Source organism: Vigna umbellata, chromosome 1, assembly GCF_029865625.1.
Source record: "Vigna umbellata cultivar VRB3 chromosome 1, Vumbellata_1.0, whole genome shotgun sequence".
NCBI classification, from domain to species: Eukaryota; Viridiplantae; Streptophyta; class Magnoliopsida; order Fabales; family Fabaceae; genus Vigna; species Vigna umbellata.
This window is the reverse complement of record NC_142165.1, coordinates 21,816,367-21,839,804: the sequence shown is the minus strand read 5'-3', so window position 1 is coordinate 21,839,804 and position 23,438 is coordinate 21,816,367. Positions and strand designations below refer to the sequence as shown.

Here is a 23,438-nt window from a genome sequence, read left to right as displayed (position 1 = left end):
TTAGGTGCAAGATACCTTTTTGTTCCTAAAGTGTTATGAAAACAAGGCTTCATTCCCATGTCATGAGCTTAGTTTAGCTAAAATTAGAAACCTTGGCCAATAATTTATCATCCAAAAGCAAATTTTACAATAGATAATTTTTTGTTAATGTAATTGATTATGTCTTTATTAGATTATTATTTTCTACCTTTAATAGATTGTTATTATGATTTATTTGCATTTACTCCTAGTAAATAGAAAATCTCTTATAATTTTTCCCTTTATTGTGTATGGCAATCTGTAATATTAATGTAAAAATATTTTATGCTGCCTATTTATGAACAGAGGGACAGAGGGTTTCAGAATACAAGCAAGCATTTGTAAGCAAAGAAATCTCTCATATGCTCTCTCTTGTCTTGATATTTTGACATGGTATTAGAGTCAGGTTGAAGCTCGGTCTATCAAGTTGAAACTTGACTTGTCGGGGTAGAAGCTTGGCCTGCCGAGTAGGATCATAGTCTTCCTTGAAGGAGCTCGGCCATATGGGTAGACAACACCAACCTCACAAATCTGTATGTTGCGTACAACAAACTCACGAAACTTTCGTATCAAGAAAAAAAGAAGATGACAAACGGGTAGGCAACACCAACCTAACGAACTTATGTGTTGTGTACAAAGTCGACGTACCAAACTCATGAAACTTTTCAGATGAAGACAGGAAAAGATCTTAATCATTCAGAAGAGGTGTTTACTCCAACCCCAAAATACCCACAAGAAACAATATTAGATCCCAAGAAAAGACCATGATTCAATTTAAGCTCTTTATCAAAGGAAAATAATTATTGGGTCATATTGATGGTCGAGTTCCAACACCTATTGGTGTAACAGATTTGGCGAAATAGGAAAAAAAGATGCCTAGAGTATGTCATGGATTCTTAGCTTGGTTAAGCCACAATTTATTCTTAATATTAGGCCTTACAACACTACTAAGGACATGTGTGATTATTTGAAAAAAGTTTATCATAAAGTAATGTCGCTCAAAGGTTTCAATTGGAGTATGAGATGACCAATTTCATGTAAGGGAATCCATCGGTAGAGGAATATTATTCTGGTTTTCAAAATCTTTGGGCTAGATATTCTAATATTATTTATATATTGGTTTTTCTATTGAAGTTCTAACTGTTGTTCAAATTGTGCACTGATTAATTTTTGATGAAGCTACGGTTTGACTTTGAAGTTAATCGTTCCAATCTGGTGAGCTGTGACCTTTTGCTTGATTTGGATGCTTAGTTGAGCTATTTTCTCTGAGAGGAACAACAAATCACAACGCATGCAGCGAGGAAATAACATATCAATTCTATTTCTCCTATTGTAGTGGCCTATGCCACTCAAGGAAAGAATAAGACTAGAGTTATTAATTTTGTCCTATGCTATAGTTGTAAAGGATTTGGTCATCTTGCAAAGGATTATCCACAAAATTCTATAACTATTGGAAGCAACAAGGGCATATTATCATAGCTTGTCCCACTCGTCTTGAAAAAGAAGCAACAACGTGCTTATCATGCTTTTGTTGGTGACTCATCTTTACAACTTGTGGCATACAATGTTGCTAATTGGGTTGGATGCCCATATATATACTCATCGATCTGCTACAGGTTGGTGTGTGTTTCTTGGTGGTGCCTTAAATTCTTGGAAATGCAACAAGCAAGACCATGTTTCTAAATCTTCTACGAAGGTTGAATATCGTTCAATGTCATCTACTTATGTTGAAGTTGTGTGGTTACATGGTATTTTAAAGCATCTTGGGTTTTCTCAATCTACATCTACACATATTCATGCCAATAATACGAGTGATATTCAAATTGTTGTAAATCCAGTATTTTATGAATGAACCAATCATATTGAAGTATATTGTCATTATATTCGGGAAGCATTGACCAACATTGTCATCTCTCTACCTTACATCTCTAGTGATCTTCAAGTTGCTGATATATTTACCAAAGTCTTGTCTCGACAGCGTCATTAGTTTCTTGTTGGCAAATTATTGCTAATTGACTTACCAACATCAATTTCAGGGAGAATGTTAATGTATTTGATTATGTATTTATTAGATTATTAGTTTCTACCTTAAATAGATTTTTGTTAAGATTTATTCACGTTTACTATCTAAAAATAGGAAATTCTCTATATTCCTTCTTTTTATTGCATATATCTAACAATCTTCAGTATTATATAAAAATATTTTATGTTGCCTATTTAAGAAAAGAGAATTGCATAATACAAGCAAGCAATTCAAGTAAAAGAAATCTCTCATATGCTTTCTCTTGTATTGAATTTTTGACATCTTTGAGTCACAATCTCCATAGAAGCAAGCAAGTCCTTTTATTGTTTCAATGTTATACCTTGTATCCCAATCCAACACAAATTCCTCTCTATGCATGTTGAATATCCAATTATCCATTGGCTATGTACTCATAAGCAAGATGTCCATAAGACCCTTCAACACAAAACCCTTTGAGCTTTACTAAATTACGATGATAAATGCTCCGTATAATGTTAATTTCAACCTTGAACTTTTTCTTCCGTTGGCTAGTTTCTTCAAACTTTTTTATTCTTAGTTGAACACGAGATGATACCTATAATATTTTATTTAATCATTTTATACTATTAAATTAGATGTTATTATAATAAATTGTATAAAAAATATAAAAAAAAAAAGAATAAACAAAAATTTTGTTGAGACTAAGTTTCAACCATGTTGTTATTTAGTTAGCTTCCAACCAAATACCCCATATTTGATCGCAACAAACAATCTATATGAACGCTAAGTTTTGATTTCACATTTAAAAAGAAAATTTTCAAATTTTAAATGAAAATTATTAGTTATAGCATACACATTCCAAATTTAATTTATGGCGTAAATCTACAATGTCTTGCTACAATATCTATCTTAAAATAATAATAATAATAACATCACATTTTAGCCATCAAGTATTTAAAATTAAACAATTTTACGTCGACATTAATATAACATCTAATTACTAACAATAAAAACAATTATTAAATTTTTAAAATATTACTATTAATATTTTACGTATATAAAATAATTAATACTATGACCACAAATCACAAATACTTTTAGAAAAAATAATTAAATGTATAAATAAGTTTTAAAAAAATTAAATTAGACATTAAAAATTTTGTGAAAATAAAAATGGTTTGGTAAATTTTCGTTCTTTTTTAAGTTTTTGGTGTTGATTTTATTGTATTTTCAAAATAAATTAATTTTGATATATTAAAATATATTTAAAAGTTTTAAAAATATCATTGTATTTTGATGAGACATGAGAAGAAAAACACCAAAATTAAAAATTGGATTGGTCTTTCCTAAATTGCGAGAAAAGTGTTTAATTGTCTTCTTTCTTTGTGTCAATGTTTTATGTTGTTTTGTTGCTTTCTTATATCTGGTGTCTTTCATGCTTACTTCAAACCTTTCTATTTTTCTATAAATTTATAAATAATTTAAAAGCTTAAATTAAACACACTTTTAATATATAGTAATGAATTTTTTAGTTCTTAAAACAAAGTATGTAAAAATTAGTCTAAAAAAACAATGTCAATCATTTTGTTTCCACTTGCTTAGTACCATTGTTCAAATAATAAATGAAGGATACATCAATAACTTTCACATATTATATATAAGTAATCAATCGCTACATAGAATAACACATACACAATTGGACATGTCAACTTTTATCTTCTGATTATTTTTATATTTCTTATTAAATCATTAAAGACCACAATTTACCTTTTTTTTTAGAATAAAATTGATTGCACGAATGATAAAATATAAAATCATATTATAAGTGTTAAAACGGGTCATGCGATCCAATTTAACTCGGCTCATCATAAGTTGGTCACTTAGTGAGTTAATTTAAGCTAAAAAAGTTTGAACCCAACTTGGCTCGCCACGAGTTGGTGGGTTAAACGGGTTGGTTCAGTGACTCACTTTAACAAACTTTGTTTTCAATTCCAAAAAAAATAACAATTTTTTTTAATTAAAATCTAAATAAATTTCAATACAAAATAATGTTAAATTTCAAAGACAACTCAAAATGAAAAAAAAAATATAATACAATCCAAAATCATCTTTAACTCCAAATATAATCCACAAATAAGCACAAAAAACAAAATTAGATGGGTCGGCGAGCTAACTCGTTTCACCACAGATCCAATTCAGATGAGTTGGGTTTTTAGTGGTTTGAACTCAAAATTGGCTCGTATCATTTTTTTTAACCTAACACAGCTCGAACTCATGGTGGATCGGATTCGCTCACAAGTTCCAACCCTTTTTCACAGTACTAATTATAAGTTGGCTAAGTTATGTTTGTGCAAGGAAAAATAAATAAAAAAACTAATTTCTACTAATCTTGTTTTTAAGGGAAAATAACGATTACATTTAAACTAAGGAACTAAAGTATTCTCGTCAAATTAATAGGAATAATGCCATTTACTAGTAGTAAATGAGTCAGACCTAATAGTAAGCTCAATCTAATATTTATAAATATATGTCTAATGAAAAAGAGAGGTAATTTAGCTATGATTACTCGTTCTTATTATAGAATTTATTGAGTAAATCATCGACTTGAGCGTCGAAGTCTTCTGCAAGAACCTCCCCCTCAGCTAAGATAAAGAGAAGAGAGAGAATAACGCAATATAAATGATGGAACGAATAACTTCGAATATTTTGAGTTAGGGATCTCAATTCTACCTGAACACTACTAATCCCTGGTTTAATAAAAAACATAGTTTTCCATCACATTTTTTAAAAATATTTTATTAAGTTGTTAGGTTTATGCTTTTTATTATACAAGATTTGAACTTTTTAATGCCTTCAAAATTAAAAATATTTATTTTTATTATTGATTTATTTTATAAAATCAATAATTAAGATATCTTCAAATCAACTGTAGTCTAACTAAAGCATTAATATCCTTTAGATTTTTTAACTAAAGTTAGTAATCTTCAATTTGGATTAATTATACAAAAGAATAATTATTATTTTTTCATTTTCCATTTTTGTTTTCTATCTTTGATATGTCAATATCTGGTTTTTTCCACCTTCTAAATAAGACAAATCAAGATTTTTCGTATTCCTACCTCATTTATTGGGTGAGCCGAAACATTCATAATTGACCATTTTGTCTCTCTAATTCATACAAATTAAAATTGATTTTAATATTTACTTGAAGATCTCATAAGAAAATAAAACAAAATTACAACTCCTCTTATAGAAATGACAGAAAGCAAAGAAAATATATCTTCTAGGATTTTACTTCTGCTCTGCGTTTTTCCAATTTTCAGTTTTCATCTATATTGTTCAGTTTATCAATGTTATATATTTTTCTAAAGTGATTTTATACTAGCAGATAACATTCTCTAGTGTTGGCAACAATGTCCAAAAGTTTTTGACAATATACTTACCATTTTCTTGTATACAACTAAACCTTAAAATGAAAATAACTATAAAACTATATAAAAACTAAAAAACACAATTATTCACTCTTGCAAAACACAATTTTTCAAACAAATAATTGTGTTTTTTAACTAAGCAATATATGTTTTATATCTCTCTTATAATGTTATAAGAATTTTTTTCAATCTGAAAACTCTTTTCCCAATATATTTCTTTTGATAAAAATATTTAATAATTTATTTAAATATTTCTTAATTATCTCAAACTTTTTCAATTTTTATATTTCAAACTTCTTTATTTAATTTAAAATTTTCATGATTCAAAATTTTGGATTAAAAATAATATTAATTCCTTACCTCAACTCAAGTTATATATATATATATATATATATATATATATATATATATATATATATATATATATATATATATATATATATATATATATATATTTAAATTGACTTAATTAATCGGAATGTAATTTTAGTTTATTTCACACTAATATATGTATATCTCGCGTGTACAACTAAATATTGTAGATGACTTAATAATAATTTAGTATCTACAACAAACTTTTAAATCTAACTCAATATTATGAAATCAAAATATTCAATTTTTAAAATAAAAATTATTTTATTTATATATCATAAATAACTTTATTTTTAATTAAAATATTCAACATCGACGTTGCATTCTATTTTTAATTTAATTGTTGTTTGACTTCGATTAATAAATCTATAGAAAATAACCACCAAAATATTGCAACCATTTTTTGATGTATTAAGGAGATTGTGGTCCTATAGTTCCCACCAATTATCCTAATCTTCGACCAGCACAAACATACATGGTGGTCTCAAATGTAGCTCATAACTTTGATAGCTACTTCATTTATTTTAGATTGTAATAACTAAGAATTTTTATGAAATTATAGTAAAATATGAAATTAAATATTATTGATTAAATTAGAACAGTTCGTATTGGTTGGTATATGACTATTAACTTTAGTTTTGACTTTGTTTTTTTTTTATGTAACTTGTGTGATTGTAAAGCTTATTGTGAGCCTTTTTTTGTGACCTATTGTTGGAATGTATGCATATTAAGAGTTAATTTGACACGGGTGAATAAAATTCAAACGGTGAAAGATAACATAAATTAATTTAAATGTATGTTATTTTTTAAATAAATTTATTTTAAATCTAAATCTATATATTTAGATTTTAAGTCAAATACATTTAAGTAGATTTGGATTGTATTTAGATTAGGTGTTTTTTGGACTTTGAAAATATAAAATTAATGTATTTTGAAGTTGAGTTAAGGCATATGAGGATTAGGTTGAGTTAAAGCAGTCGAAGACTAGATTCATGTTTAAGGTCAAGTAGATTTGGTTCGAGTCAAATATTGAGTAAAGTCGGTCTATAAGACGAAGGTTGAGTCAAATCGGTCTTGGAAGAGTTAAGTAGGCCCGAATTAAAAACCTAATCAAGTTAGTCTAGGATGAACGATTAAGTAAAGTCAACATGAGTCAAAGGACAAGATGAGTCTGTCCAAACTGGAGGTTAAGATGAGACGACTTGGCTAAAGATCTAAACGAGTTAGCCCACGTTAAAGAGATGAGTTAGCTTGCACCAAAGGTTGTGATGTGCTTTCCTCGGTCAAAAGTTGAGGTGAGTTAGCTGGGTCGAAGGTTAAGGTGATTCAGTTTGGGCTAAAGGTCGAAGCGAGTCGGTTAAGGCTAAATTTGGAGTTGAGTCAGTCCCCACCGAAGGTCGAGCCAAGTAGGTCTCGACCGAAGGTGGAACTGAGTCGGTCCGGGTCCAAGGTCTTGCCAAGTCATCTCGGGCCATGGTCAAGCTAAAGCAGCACAATCCCAAGTTGAGCCAAGTCAAACCATACCCAAGTTGAGTCAAGTTGACTCAAGCCTAAGTGAAGTCAAGTTGACATGGACCTAAGTTAAGTCAGATCGATTTAGATTTAAGTTAACTCAAGTCAATTTTGGCCAATGTTAAAATGAGACTACCTAAATCCAAGTTAAGTTAGTGAAACAAACCTAAGTCAATAAAAATTGAGTTGGATCTAGGTCGAGTCGAGTTACCTTAACTTTAGATTGAATCGAATGAATCGATATTTAGTACACCATATATTAAATCAATCTCACAAAATTTAGTACATAGAAAGAGTGGATTTAATATTTCATCCCATTTAAATTGGATTAAAAAAAATCAAATCCAGTTATAATGGATTTGAATTATAGATTCTATTATTTTATTTAATCTAAACTAGATTTAAAAAAATTAAATCCCCAACCACCCTTAAACACTAAATACACTTCAAATTTAACAGAAAAACAAATTTAGCATCATGTGATAAAATTTTTTTGATGACAATGGAAATATATTAGTTACAGTATATATACTGGATATAAATATATCACTGCATAAAAGACAACTTCAATTATTGTGAAGAATAGCTTTAGGCAGATGTCACCCTTAAGATTTGATGGGCAACCCAATCCATAACTCCCATGCAATTCAATATAGATTGAACTTTCGGATTGGACCAAAAATATATTCAAGGTCTTTTCTTGCACAATCAAAAGTCCACAGTTCCATTATTTCAGTACCAATAATTGATATCATCTACAACTTTTACCTCTTTCTCTATCTTTTTTATATCTACACATTTAACAAATATTACCCCTAGATCGAATACTTCTTAAAAAATATTGGTCTTCACAAACATCCCACTGTACAAACACGTAGTAAAGGTGTATATTACAAAATTTGAGTCACTCAAACAAAATTTCCAAACGATGTATGGAGGTGATCCTGCACAACAAGAATAATTAAATTATTCTTTTTTCTGCAAAATCAACTAGAATAACTAATCAATTTCCTCAAGAACAACCTAAAAAGGAACAAAAAAGGTGCACAGATAATGTTATCTTGGCCCTGAAAGCCTAACAGCAGAAAGATTGGCTTCACTGTTACAATCTGATGGTCCTGAAGAAGTGCCGGCATCACTGTTTGGGTAAAACTGAGAACCAGGGACAGAACAACTTGGTGGCTTAGAAACAGTGCATAGACCCTCTAGCATTTGGACAACTTTGCTCATAGAAGGCCTCAAAGACATGTCTTCTTGTATGCACCACAATGCAACTTTCACAGCAGTTTCAACCCTCTCATCATTTTCATTAGTTTCCAGCTTTGAGTCAACAATCTCTCTTACCCTCCCTTCTTCCATCATCTTAAAAGCAAAAGATGGGAAATGGGATTTCTCAAAAGTTTCCCTTTGATCATAGTTTTTCCTCCCTCCAATGATCTCTAGTAACACCATGCCATAGCTATAAACGTCACTTTTCTCTGATATGGGACAGTTTGTGATCCATTCAGGTGCAAGATACCCTCTTGTGCCTCTAAGTGTTGTGAAAACATGGCTTTGTTCCCGTGTCATGAGCTTAGCTAAGCCAAAATCAGAAACCTTGACCAGGAAGTTATCATCTAGAAGCACATTTTCTGGTTTGATGTCACAATGGATAATCTTTGAGTCACAATCTTCATGGAGGTAAGCAAGTCCTTTTGCTGTTCCAAGTGCTATGTTATACCTTGTATCCCAATCCAACACAAATTCATCTCTGTGATTGTTGAATATCCATTTATCCAATGATCCATTGGCCATGTACTCATAAGCAAGAAGTCTATGAGACCCTTCAGCACAGAACCCTTTGAGCCTTACTAAATGGTGGTGATGAATGCTCCCTATAATGCTAACTTCAACCCTGAACTCTTTCTTCCCTTGGCCAATTCCTTCCAACTTCTTCACTGCTAGTTGAGTACCATCCGGTACAACTCCTTTGTAAACTGATCCAAAACCCCCTTCTCCTAGCTTCACTGAGAAGTTACTTGTTGCAGTTTTTAGATCATTGTAGCTGTAACGGATTGGCATGCCGGTTAAACCCTCCAAGAAATCGTCATCTTCTGAATTCTCTTCAGGAGACTCAGGCAAATCTTCCTTTTTCCTGAAACATCTATGTGCCACAAACAGCATAACAGAAATGATAACCAATGTTGCTATCACAATGATCACAACAACTATTGCCTGCACAGTGCTGCTTCCACTGTGTCCAGTGTCTCCATCACTAGATACCACCTTAATGTAGGACACCAAACCAGAATCTTCGACAGATTTCTCAAAGCTTCCAATCCAGTCCAATAGGAAACAGTTCCCTGAACTAGTGTTGAAGAACATAGCAAGGCATGAGCATTTTGTACTGCAAGAGGTTTTGCACCCAATTAAATCAGTCTTTGAAGAGGGTGGTACAAACCCAAGTGCAAAGTAATTGAGTCGATCATCAGCTTTGAGGAGCTCTATGGTGCCTTTTGAGCTGCAAGGAGAGTCAAACCCGGGTTTGCAATTAGGACTAGAGCTAAGAACAGAAGGGCAGGTGCATTTCTTTTCACCACTGCATATGTAATAGGGATCACAAGGTTCTGGGGTGCTGCAAAAATCTTGTGGTATTCTTCTTGGTGAGGCAAGTCCAGTTTGGAGAATAGAGAATGTGATGATGCCGTCACTCCCCAAAACTAAACTCCAAGTTCCATTTGAATCTGATTCTTCGGAAAAATCAAATTGCCACAATAAGGATTTAGTTTCATCATAAAAGCTCCAGGAGCTTGCATTAAGGGTAGCTGAAGCCACCACATCACCACTTTTGTGGATGAGTTTTTTGCGGCTATCCTCCTTCATAGACCAATAAGGCTGTGGAGTTTGTAAACCAGTGGAGAGAATGGCATTGCCAGATTCAATCTGAAGAACATAGGTCAAGTTGTTAGGACCAGGTTCACTGATAAGCTTCATTCCCTCAATGAAGTACTGCATTGGCAACAAGGTATCTGTTGGGTGGCTGAAACTCTGCCAAATCACGCTACTATCCTTCCCTAGCAAAACCAAGTTTCCAGTGTCTTTCAATTCCATTGAAGAAACCCTCTTGCCTTCTGTACCTGGAGACCACACAATTGTTGATCCTTTAAGCAAGTAGATATTTCCCTTCTCATCAAACACAAATTTATCAGAGTTGGAAACAGGAAGATCCCTATTTGCTACCCAAACCACTGTCTTTTTGCCCATGTGGACAATTGCCAGTCGAAACAATGTGATGTCATTTGAAGTGGTGACAAAGCCAAATCCAAATTCTCCTTTGTATGAAACGAGAAAAATGCCGTTCTTGTCAATCCATGTCATTTGAGAACCTTCAATCGGCGGATGGGTTTTGCCAAACCTAGGAGTACTAGTCAAAACTACTTCAGACGAAAGAAGGACACACAACAAAAGGGTATCCATAACACTGAAGAGAGACCACAGTTTTCCCATGGTTTTCCTTCAACACCCTTTACCCTTTGGGGAAATTAAATCTCATGAAGGAAAAAAAGAAAAGCAAGAAACTAGGAATCCATTAACAAGAGAGAAGAGGGTTGAAAGAGTCCACAACAATAACATCCTTACAATCACACAAGTTTATACAATGAAAGGAACTTTCTAAGTATCTACGCTGATTTTTCTTCTTTGACTGCATGGTGAAAAAGAAATATGGCACAGAAAAAGATGCAAATAAAAAGTATCTGAACAAAGAGAAGGCAAAAAATTCCTCTGTTCACACTTGACCGACTCAGCCACGCTTCAGGCAGCTGAATTCCGTTCTTTATTAAAACCTTGTGGAATGGAAGAAGAATAAACAGAAGCTAGAAGATGGGATGAAAGACCTCTTTGAAGGAAGACCAATAAGAAGAGTGTAAATGGGTGATAAAAAGTAGTTGGCAGTGCATTTATTTGGTTTGATTGTGATAAGTTAAAGAAGAGAAATAGCAGAAGGTGGTAGGGAAGTAGGAAATGAATTAGAAAGAAATCATAATCAATGCTAAACTGTGCATCAGTTGAAGCAAAATGAATGGAGAAGTACAATATATTATGAATAAAATGATATAATGTGTCTGCTATGAGTTCATTATGACTGTGGCTTTGCATACAGCTGATAAAATTTGCCACTTGGGGAAGCTTTTTGTGAATTGAGTCAAATCAATTCGATGGATCGATCTGTGTTTTGCTTTTAACCTGTTTGTGGAGAAAAAATGGGTGGACCAAATTGATCAACCTTAAATACGATATATACGTGTAAAAGGTGTTGTAGACTTTTGATACAGACCAAGTTATTTCATGTCTTTACCTTACTGGTTTACTGGCGTTGCCATGTGCAAAAGTTTTTATCTTTGGCCGATACAACCTTCTGATTTTAATTAAGAGTATTTTAATCTAAAAATAATTAACACTATGTATTAAGTTTTATACAAGGGAACAAGTTAACTAGTCTTGAGGTTTAGAAGAGTTAATTGGTCCTCTTAGTTCTTATATATGATAGTATATTTACAATTCAAATTGAAATTTAGTGCTTAAATTAATTAATAAATAGTTACATATACTCACGAATTTTAAATTAAAGTAAGAATGTTTCTTGGTGAGGATTTTTGTTTGGATATGGCAATGAGTAACTATAAACATGAATTACAGAATTATATATAAATAATTAGCGTGAAAAATTGGTGATGGTGAATTCATTTTAAATGGTTCTGATATATATTTTTTTATTATTTAAATGTAATCGATAAGACCCATTTTATTTAGGATGAAAGATTTCAATTTATATGAAATGAGAAATGAATATACCATTTTAAAAACGTCTATAAACAAATTTAAAATAATACATCATTCATTTATTTTAAAATCTTATGTTTCTAAACTTATTTATCACTTGACTTCTCTAAGATTTAAAATTGATTATTTATTTTTTATGATCATGTTTTATATATGAGCGGATAGGAAAAAGTAAATTAAGATAGTTCAATTAAAATCTATAAATCTTGATATAGGTAAGTTCTTCTTTATCTAATAGTTGGTCATGTTTCTTTTCTTCATCTTTGAGTTTATGGGGTTTTATATTCTATTTGTCTAAATCAACTTTCAAATAAGAATGTAATAGTAATATGATAAAGTAAAGATGTTCACGGTTGAGGTTGAAGCCTTACTTTGAAACCTTTTGTTTGACGTTAAGTTGTTTTATTTGGTTAAGCATGTTATCTTTAGGTAAGAGAAGTAGGTTAATTACATATAGGGATGAGCAAATAGAACTGAACTGTAAAACTAATTTGTCTGAACTGAACTGTAAAACAGTTCAAATAAACTGAACTGAATTGTTTTTTGTTTTATTAAACTGGACTGAACTGAACTATACTAAATTGTATTAAACTACAATATAAACTAAACTGAACTACTAACTATACTAATTTTAAATTGAATTGTACTAATTTTAACTGCCCTAGTTTTTATTAAACACTTTTCTTCAAACTTTCCAACTTTCTTGAATCGTCACAAACACATACAATTGTAATTATAAAAGTTTATTACAAAAAGATTAATTATTTAAATTTTTTAAATGGTAGTTGATTCCCTAAAACAACGTAGTAATTATATTAAATAAATTATTAAAGTAACTTTTTAATTGAAATTGAGAAATATAATAATACATGTTCTTGAAGTTTTTACCGATGGGTCCATTAAATAAAAAATATTTAAATTTTACTTAAAAAATATTATGATTTTATAAATATTTTTTATTTAACATTTTTTCTTTAAATATTTTTGAAGAATTCGTTTATTTGATTCTAGATGGGAGTTTTTTAGAAAATCTATTATCTACTATAATATAAAAAAATACTAAAAATTTATTTTAACATTTATTTTATTTTATTCATAAGTGTCTTACAAATTACTTTTTTAATTATTTAATATTATTATTTTTTATTTTATTTATATTTCTTTTATTATTATATGTGTATGGAAATTATTTTATTTTGTATTTTTTTATTTATTTTATTTTATTTTTTATTTTTTTATTTATATTTATTTTGTCATGAATATTATTTTACTTTTATATTTATTTTTTTTAATTTTTTATTTCTATTTTTTTGTTTTATATGTGTATATAATTTATTTTATCTTTTTATCTACTTATTTTATTTTAAAATAATTTTTTATTTATATTTATTTTGTTGCCTCATAAAATTGTTTTATTAATCAATTATTTATTATTTATATTTTATTATGTAAAAATTAAACTAATATTTATTAATTATTATAATATAATAAAAGATGATACTAGAAAAGTTACTCGTAATAAACGTTTGTTAATTTTTTTGTCATTTGATATTTCTATAATATTAATTATTTTTTCTATATTACTATTTTTTTTATGATATTTCATTATATAGTCATTTAATAAAATTTAACATTAAAAAATATATTTTAGTTTTAGTCTGTAAAATACTATCATTTAAAAATAATAATATTTATATTTATTTTAAAGTTAGTTGATTTTTAAAATAAATAATTATTTTAGTGTGTGCGCTTATACATATTTTAATATCATTAAAAGTTTTTTTAACATATTTTTACATATTTAATAATATGTTAAAGAATATAATATATTTAAAGTATTATTTTTTTTATATAGTCTTTTTTTCTTTTATGATTTCTATTACTTAATTATTTAATAAAATTAAATTTAAAAAAATATATTTTACTTTTATTTTTTAAAATAATATTATTTAAAAAGTAATATATGTTTATTGATAAAAAAATATAAAAATTTGCGATAAAAAAATTTTGTCTTAAAAAATTCATTATTAATTTTTTATGTGAATGATTTCTTTTATTAATATTTTATTATTAAATAACGTTTTTTTGGCAAGACGAAGAAGTAGTTGAACGGAAACTAGAGAAGAAGAAAGAGTAAATATTTTTTTTTAGTATAATATAGTATAATTAACTATAGTGCAGTACAGATCAGTTATTTTTGTCCAACCCTAATTAAATATGATTGTTTTGAGTCAAATATATTGGAACTATAGCAAATATTTTGGAATTGAATATGTATTAATTGAGAATGAAATTTACAGGAGGTTAGGTTAGAAATGTATACATTTCTTGTTACCTTGACTCTTTTTTTTTGGCTAAATTATGAGTTTGGATTTCTCCTATTAGCTTGATATGTTATCTAAGAAGGTTGAACTTGAAAATGAGTTTATTATAATGTTTTAAATTAGGTAAAATAGAGAATTAGGAAGAGAAATTTGTTGTTAGATTATAATTTTATTTTACTTTTTCATATCTTGTTTGAACACTGAGTAGCTTCCATAAAAGCACTTAAGTGGTGATTATTATTGTTTGCATTGAGTATTGTTAATTAAACTTATAGTATCTCAAGTGAGAATTCCCTTTGCTCAAGCTATGCTTTAAGATTTGAGTAAGAGAGATGCCAAAATATTTCTCTTTTCTCTTGAACTTTCATTGCTCATGTAAGAAAGAGTTAGAATTTTAGAGTTGTATTTTGGAAATTGGTATCTCAATGCAATACGTTACAATGATTAAACAATGATATAACATTTGAGTGAGGGAGAATCAATATTCATTCCTTCTATTAACGAGTATCGGTCACTTAAGCGATAAGTAAATGGTCAAACAATGAGTAGACACTCAAACGAGAGATATCATAGTCATACTCTCTACTATAAAGCAAGTGTTGCTTAAGCACTGTGAATTTGTTCAATTGATATGTTTTTTTGTTCAAATTGTGTATATGCAACTCGAGTAAAGGATCTTCTACTGTTTATGTGAAGATAGACCACTTAAGCAATGTTGTTTTCCTTAAGTGATAAATCTTTATTTGCTATGAAATTTGTATTTGAAATGTGTGCTTTATATATAATTGATTAAAAAGGATAGAAAATCTTGACAAACTTGATAGATGATAGTATTTAAATCTAAATTTGATATCAATTTTTCAAAAATTCCTAACTATTATATATCTATTTTTTATGAGATATAACCTTTAATAAAACAAATGTGCGGTTATTAATATATTAACATTTATTTTGTTTATAAAATTAAATAATTACTTCATCATATGGTGATTTTGGCATAATTATGTATTAATAAATAAATAAATAAATTTACATCAGTACATTCTAGAAAGGGTATTTAGAGTAGTAAATAGCCGTCTTCATCTTTTTATATTAGGATTTTACGTTAATTATTTATGTTTGGACTATGTAATATATACTATTATCTCATTATAAGAACAATTTTATTTAAGAAAGACATTAGATATAAAAAATTTCTTTTATTAAAAATTGTATAATGAAATTATATTAGTGTAACTTTTAGCGAATATTAAATAATGAAAAAAAAAGGAACTTCATTGATCCAACCTTTAAAGTATAATTTCATATCATCGTACGCTCATTTCATAACAACAATAATAAAATGATTAAATTATTCATATTTTAATATATTTTAAAAAATGTATATTGTATTGATTTTTATATAAATAAATGAGACATAAATAAGTTTATGTTAATATAAATATTTAATGTATTTTTATATCAATTCAACGTAGATTTTGAATATTGAATAATCTAATTGAAATATGTTAAATGATTTATCATTTACTAAAATTTATATTAATGTAATTTGATCGCGAACATCTTTAAACCGTTTTTTTTTTACACTTTTTAAAATTTTTTTAAATAAATGTTATTTTAAACTAGAATATTACATTTCCAGTTTTATCATTTTCATTTGTATCCTTTAAATAATCGTTAATTTTAATTTTAATTATGTGAAGTCTTGTAGGTGAACCAAACTCAAGTATATCTAATGGCAAATCCTCTTTGTTAAATGAACAACAAAAAGCAAATTAAAAACTAAGTCATAAAGTCAAGCAAAAAGTCTTTATTTAATTCATACATATATTATTTAGCAAATGGAAAACTAGTAAAAAAGAGAAAAAGTATTTAAATAAATTAGGTTTTTTTTTTTTAACATTTGAGTTGTGTAGCACTCCAAAAATAATAGTCTCAGGCTTAATATATAGTATACTATTTTTAATTTGTAAAATATAATCATAAAAAAGTTAAAAAGAAATAAAAGAAAGTTAAGATGGTAATATTCACTAAAGGATGACACGAATAATTAATTAATTTAAGAAAACGAACTCCTAATGCCATTATAAATAGTGAAAAATTAAAAATTTTATTTTATTATTGTAAAAATAATTAAAACTAAAGTGAAATAACAAATAATCCAATTACATCTTATAACAATGTTAAAAAATTTCCAAATTATGTTATATTAATTGTTGTCTCAAATCTACTTTGAAAACTTCCAACTTCTCTTCACTCTAAATATTACCAACAATATTTGTAAACATGAATTATACAATTATCGCACAAACATAAGCAAACAAAGTTGAACTACCAGAAAATAATACAAGATAAAACACAATAATTGTACTTACCCACATTATTCAAATAACCAAACAATTTGTTACAAACCATGAATCTCAACCACATTCATGAAAATAACAAGTGGTATTACCGCAACTAGCACATAAAATAAATAATAAAAACAATAAACATATATTATGCATACAACAAGAATCAAACATATAATCATCGACCCATAACAAGGAGTTCTAATAATATGTGTCACACTTCACTTCTATAATACTTATCTTTTATTATTTTAATTCATAATATTTGTGCCACCACTTTTCTGGATAATTAATTTTCCTGGGTCTTACATCCTCCCCAACCCAAAAAATTTCGTCCTAAAAAATTGCGCTTAGTAGATAACATGTACAAATACGTCTCCCTCATGTTATCCCAAGTCCCAAGTTGTTTCCTAAGTTCCTTCGTCCCATAGCACTTTCACCGTACGAATGTTTTTTTCATCAAACTTCTTAGTCTGAAGATCCAACACTCGTATCAATCCAACCTCCACAAATAAGTCTTCTCTAACCTGAATTTCATCCATTTCCAACATATGAATAGGACTTGGTGCATACTTCTTCAAGTGTGATACATGAAAATTGGTATGTAAGTTCACCAACTGTGGTGGTAACTTCATGTTATATGTTACAAGTCCAACTTTTTAATCTGATAGCTCTCCCAACTTCCGTTGTTAGTGTCACTTGAAGAAACACACGATCTTTCATCTCAAACTTAAGTGATCTTCACCTTTTGTCTGCATAAAATTTTGAGTTGGTCGCATTTGTTCCTGAATCATCTTAACTTTCTCCATAGTTTGTTACAAGAAATCAAGACCTATAGTAACTGCTAGTCATACTCAACCCTTCACATTATTCAAAGTGAATACCTAAACATTAATTATCTAAATATTAAAAAGTTAAAATAATAATATGAATTTATTTTATGACTCAATGAACTTAGAAATATAAGTGTTAAAGCATGAGTAGATCTTAATAGAAATAAGATAATCTTGGCCTCGAACCCATATTCGGATTCACAACTTTTGAAAAATAAAAAACAAAGTGTTTTTAAAGATTTAGAAAGGTATAATTTTTCAGTATTATTTATTTACGTGTAAAGTGGAGGTAATACAGTATCTATGAGAAGGAGAGAATATTGTTCACACTATTTTATATAGAAAAATGAAATTTACTAATTTTATATAAATAGTAAAGATTAAAATTACTCTCAATTTAAAAATATTATTTTATTCCAAAGTTATTTTCTAATATTAACTTGCTTCAAAAAATATTTAGGTCCTTCACTTAACCATGTCACTGTCACGGTTATGCATGAAGGAGGCTTCATAGAAGAAAATAAATTACAATAATTGGTTTGAAATAGCCACGAAACAGTTATTTACTAAATATTTTAATAAAATAAGAAACATTGTCAGAGTTGAATGTTCAAATATATCTAATAATACATTTTCAGAGTTGAATATTCAAATATATCTCATTATACATTATTGAAAAATTAATTTCCCAACCACTTATCATAATGTTGGAATGTGAATGGCGAAATCGAAGGGGATATAACAACATAAAAAGATGTTTAAAATAGTATTTCAGATCTTCATGTTCTTAAATAAAACTACGAAGTTTCAGTTCGAGACATGTGTCTTGTAATATCTACTTTTTCTGATTTCACGTTAAGTACTACAACTCGTGGATACTTATTAAATTTAAGTTCAAACATTTTTTTAATGTGGTGAAGAAATTATTTTAAAGAGGTAGTTAATAATAATAGTAATAAAAAAAATCTAAGTTGAGTTTTATTTTATGTCTCCCTCCATAGCTTTTCATCAAAATAATAACAACATGCTTAATTTAAATTAATTATTATTTTGTAATACTTTTATTAAACTATGAAATCACATAATATATTTATATGTGTTATAAAAGATTTAGGCTTAATTAGTAATTTAGTTTTTATATTTAAGGTTTTTATTTGTTTTGACTTTTAGATTTATTTTTTATATAATTAAATTTTAATATTTGTCAAATAAAGTTAAGAGAATTTATTAGCATTAAAATTGTTTGAAAAATGACCACGTTAAATTTAATAATAAATTTAATTATTAATTTGATTTCCATATTTTTATAGACCTAAATGTATAAATAAATTATTAGTTAAGTTATTTATTCCAGTCACATATGATCACTTTCAAACCACTAATGCAATCTAATGTAAGAAAGAACAGATATTGAGATTCAACTAAAAAAACAAATATAGAAACCACAAAAGATTAAAAAATTCTAAATATAAAAATCAAATTACTAATTAAACCAAAAATTTATATATATCATTAACCTATTAATGGATTACTTGACAATTTTATTAGGTCAACTTCTTAAAAAAATGCTTTGTAGTTTTTTTAAGCATGCTATTATTTTGGTCTAATAGGAAAAAAATATATAAATATATAGAAATATAAAAAAAATTAAAATAAAAATTATGTATCTTTAAAATTTATGTGAATGAAATATTTGTAATAACATTTGATAAATTATAATATATATGTTTGTTTTGAAAAATAACATTATTTTTTTTAATTTTTTAAATATAATCATTATTTTATAAAATGGACTGAGTCATAATTTTGTCAATTAGATAATCTAAGTTCATTTAGGCTACAAGTAAAATGACTTAGGTAAGTTTTTACTATATTAGTTTTGAATGAATATTTGTGTTTTATCTTTTAAATTTAAAATTAATTTTGATTTTTATAACTAGAAAGCACTTGTTTTCTTCTATTTATCTTAACCTTCAACTATGTTTCCACATGTTAGGTTATGCAACTATGCTTACTGAAGAAATCTAACAAAAAGATACGCAGAAAACAAAAGAAAAACAGAAATTAGAGCCATTGTTGATTACAGCTAGTAAGATCATAGCTGAGTTGTAGACACCAGTTTAACAAAGTCTTTCTATCAGTGTCTTATACACAGCTAAATGCAATAAAAAATATATTTTCGTTAACGTGTATTTTAAAATAATAATAAAAATCTATCCTAATCTTATCCACAGTATTCAATAATGTCATTTTAATATTTAAGATTTAATTATGAAAATTACACTATATTTTAATTGTATTTGTAAAAATAGGTCTTCTATGAATCATATTATTGTTTCCATTTTTTTAATCATATTAATAACTTTTACTGATTATGTTTAAAAAAAGTGAAGTTTTAAGATTTTAATTTTTGTGAATTTTGATTTTTTTTATATATATTACTTAATTTTTTTATTTTTTTGTGTGTAAAACTTTCAATTTATATTTGAATTTATAATGGTCTTTTTTCATAAATGAGTTAGGTTTTATTTGAAATTTATAACCATATTTAAATAATTAGGTAAACACTTTGATTCTAGTAGTATAAAAGAATAAGTCAAACTAATCTATTTTTATTGTACTACAATAAAAAATATAAAATAAATTATAAAATTTAAACATTCGTAAATGAGTGGAGAAGTTTATTTATTAAACTTCAATTATTAAGACACATGCATGTATCAAGTTATCTGATGGACCCGATTAACATTTGAAAGATTATAATTAGACCATTAATAGACATGCGATTAACTCTAAAATATTAACCATGATAAATTTAAATAAATTATAACATGATGATAAAGAAATGCATATATTAAATAATGGAAAAAACAGGTGCATGTGTTTATGGGACACCTGGCTAGAAATAATATCACACCCTAACCACGCCATTTATTGAAGTAATAAGAGCGAGCATGAATCAAAATAAAAAAGTTGTAAATAGGATTTTGATGTTACATATGAGGATGCATGAAATGGAAACTTCAAGATTTTGTTGGATTGAACAATGAGATTAAGTGTAGAAATTGCTACCATGTGCCAATAAATTAGGTCAATGATTGAGTGAAGGATTTCTACACGTTTGGATTCAAAGTTTAAAATGGTTTTGAAAGTTCTTAAAGCTATGTTTTCAATACAAAATTTCTCAAAAACATATTTCAAAAGGGTGTTTTTGCTTGTTAAATAACTCAAGAGAAAAAAAAATGTAATATAATATAAGATCCATCAAAATCTTGGAATTAGAACTTAAAATCTTGAAATCTTTTTAATTTGTATAGGATCATGAAGGTTAAACTGTGATTGTTTTTCATATTCTTGTGTTGTTTTAAAACTCTTCGTCAAAGGTATATTTTACAAGTCCTGGGATATTCTGTCAGAAGTGTTGGTTGGTTCTTTTTTTTGTTTCTGTTTGCGTACAGCACAAAAGAATACTGAAAAAAAAGTACAAAAAAAATAGTAAATTAATATTTTGAATAAAAAATAAAATATTTTATACGTCTAGCACATTAGAGCAATATTATGATTGTCAGAAATGTTATGATGAGTGACAACTAATTCATGAACAATTCTTTAATGAAGAAGGTGTAATTAGTAGTTTGAGATTTTTTTTATTAGGGTTTTAGATTCATAAAAGATGTAATTAATAGCCTGAGATTTGTTTTCTATTAGAGCTTGAAATTATTCATAATGAGCCGTTTTTTTTAATGAAAAAATATGCTAATTAATAGCTTGCATTCTTCACTATTTTACTAAACTTGTTTTTTTAGATAATTTACATTGTCTTAATTTTGAGATTTAAAATAAGATTTTTTATAATTTAAATTTATTTTATATATAAATTAATTATTTGCTTGACTTGCAAAATGAACTAATTTTAACTTAAGAAAATTTTATTTTATCTTTTTTGTGTATTTTTAAAAAACATAAAAATGTATTCAAACGTATCCTTATTATCCTATCACATTGGAAATAAAGTTAATTGTTTAATTAAATCAAAATAGTATGAAAATAACGCAAAAAAAATATTTTAGAAAGATTTTAAAATAGTGAGTTTTAATATAAATAATTTTTGTTATAAACGAAGTTTATTTTTTTTAAAACACATAATCTTTTTAGAAATCATTTTTTTAGAAATAATTTTTCTAGAGTTCTTGTTTGATTAAAAATTGAGACCATATGATTGATTCTTGGGAGAAGCTCTTCAATTTAGATCCATTAGTTTCTTTGTTTGCATAAGTTAAGTTTTGATCCTTTTTCTTGGTCTTTTCTGTTATATGTTGCATGTGAGTCTTCTACCATTTGTATATGTCTTTTTAATCATTTATATGAGTCTTTGTTAATCAATGATCATAACGGTATGTCCTGATCGTTTTTGTGATGTTTCTATGTGTAGGTAGAACATCCTACAAGTTGGGAACCTCGTTGATTAAGGTCTTGTGAGTAGTTGGGTTAAGTAAGGGAACATAGTTGTTTTGTGTGTGTGTGTGTAAGCTCAATAAATTTGATGATATGTGTATGTTGTTTCTCTAATGCAATTGGAAATGAATTTTGATTGTTTTTGGTGTTTTGGTTGATAGGAACTATCATATGAGCAATTGAGCCAATTGTTAAGTGCCCTAATATTAAAAATTGTTTTGACCAAAGTACTAAGAAGGGAATACCAAATTGATCAATTGAACATGTTCCATTTTCCCTAAATCACATACTTTCATCTACGGGTGTTTAGTATAACATTGAACGATTACAAATTGGCACTGAGTATCAGCCTCGTTGTGCAGGTTTGGGAGCATTTTAGCTCCAGGTCACTAAATGCAAGTTTATATTGTGGAGCATCGTATTTTGCAAATGCCTTAACACTGGACGACAATAGGACACTTGACAACAACATATAACCTTCCTGAGGTAGATCAATTCCTATTATCTCATCTGCTCACACCAGTAAAGGTGATCATTGCAAAAATAAAAATAACACAAACAAAACAACATAGAAGAAAGGGTAAGCTAATGTGTAAAAGAGTTTTCTTAAACAAACATATGAATAATCATCATACATCACTCATTCATAAAACAACCTTATCACATATAATGACTCATTTTAGACTCAAATATCTGGATAAAACATTAATGTGAAATCTTGGGGGATCATGCAGTTGTGGTAACATTTATTGATTTATAGAGCCATTACATATGTGTTTCACCCTACTACACATAAGATTAATCTCTTAACACCTTTTGCCAAGGTAAAGCCCCTAGACTAAGACCTCTTGCATCTCTTACCAGATACCCTATTATACTTTATCTACGCTTGAATGGTTATTAGAGCAACAAGATAACCTCTAATGTCTGGACTCCCACATCAATGCTTACACTACTAAAATGCCACCATAGAATCTCCCACCAGATCCATGAAATTACGCCAAACATATATACCATACTCATAACCAATAACAAAATCATCATCATCATAATACCAAACATGAATACCTACCATAAACTCATAGACATGCATAAAATACATTACAATTTATATATCAAGCAACCATGGAATAAGAAAACTTAAACATGTACATTGGCGCTCAGAAGTGGTGCCCAACGCTAGGCTTTTCTTAGAAGGTGATGCTTAGTTACAGTCCTGACACTCAACGCCAAACCTTTCATAAAAGATGACGCTCAAGGATATTCCTAACGCTTAGCGACACACTCTTGTCGCTTAGTGTCCTGGAACAAAATTCTTT

The 23,438-nt window shown here is 27.9% G+C and overlaps 1 pseudogene; it reads right to left on the bottom strand.

Moving 5' to 3' along the window:
- Positions 1–8,182: 8,182 nt before the first annotated feature.
- On the bottom strand, positions 8,183–11,521 carry LOC124827950 (G-type lectin S-receptor-like serine/threonine-protein kinase SD2-5 pseudogene; annotated as a pseudogene).
- Positions 11,522–23,438: the final 11,917 nt, after the last annotated feature.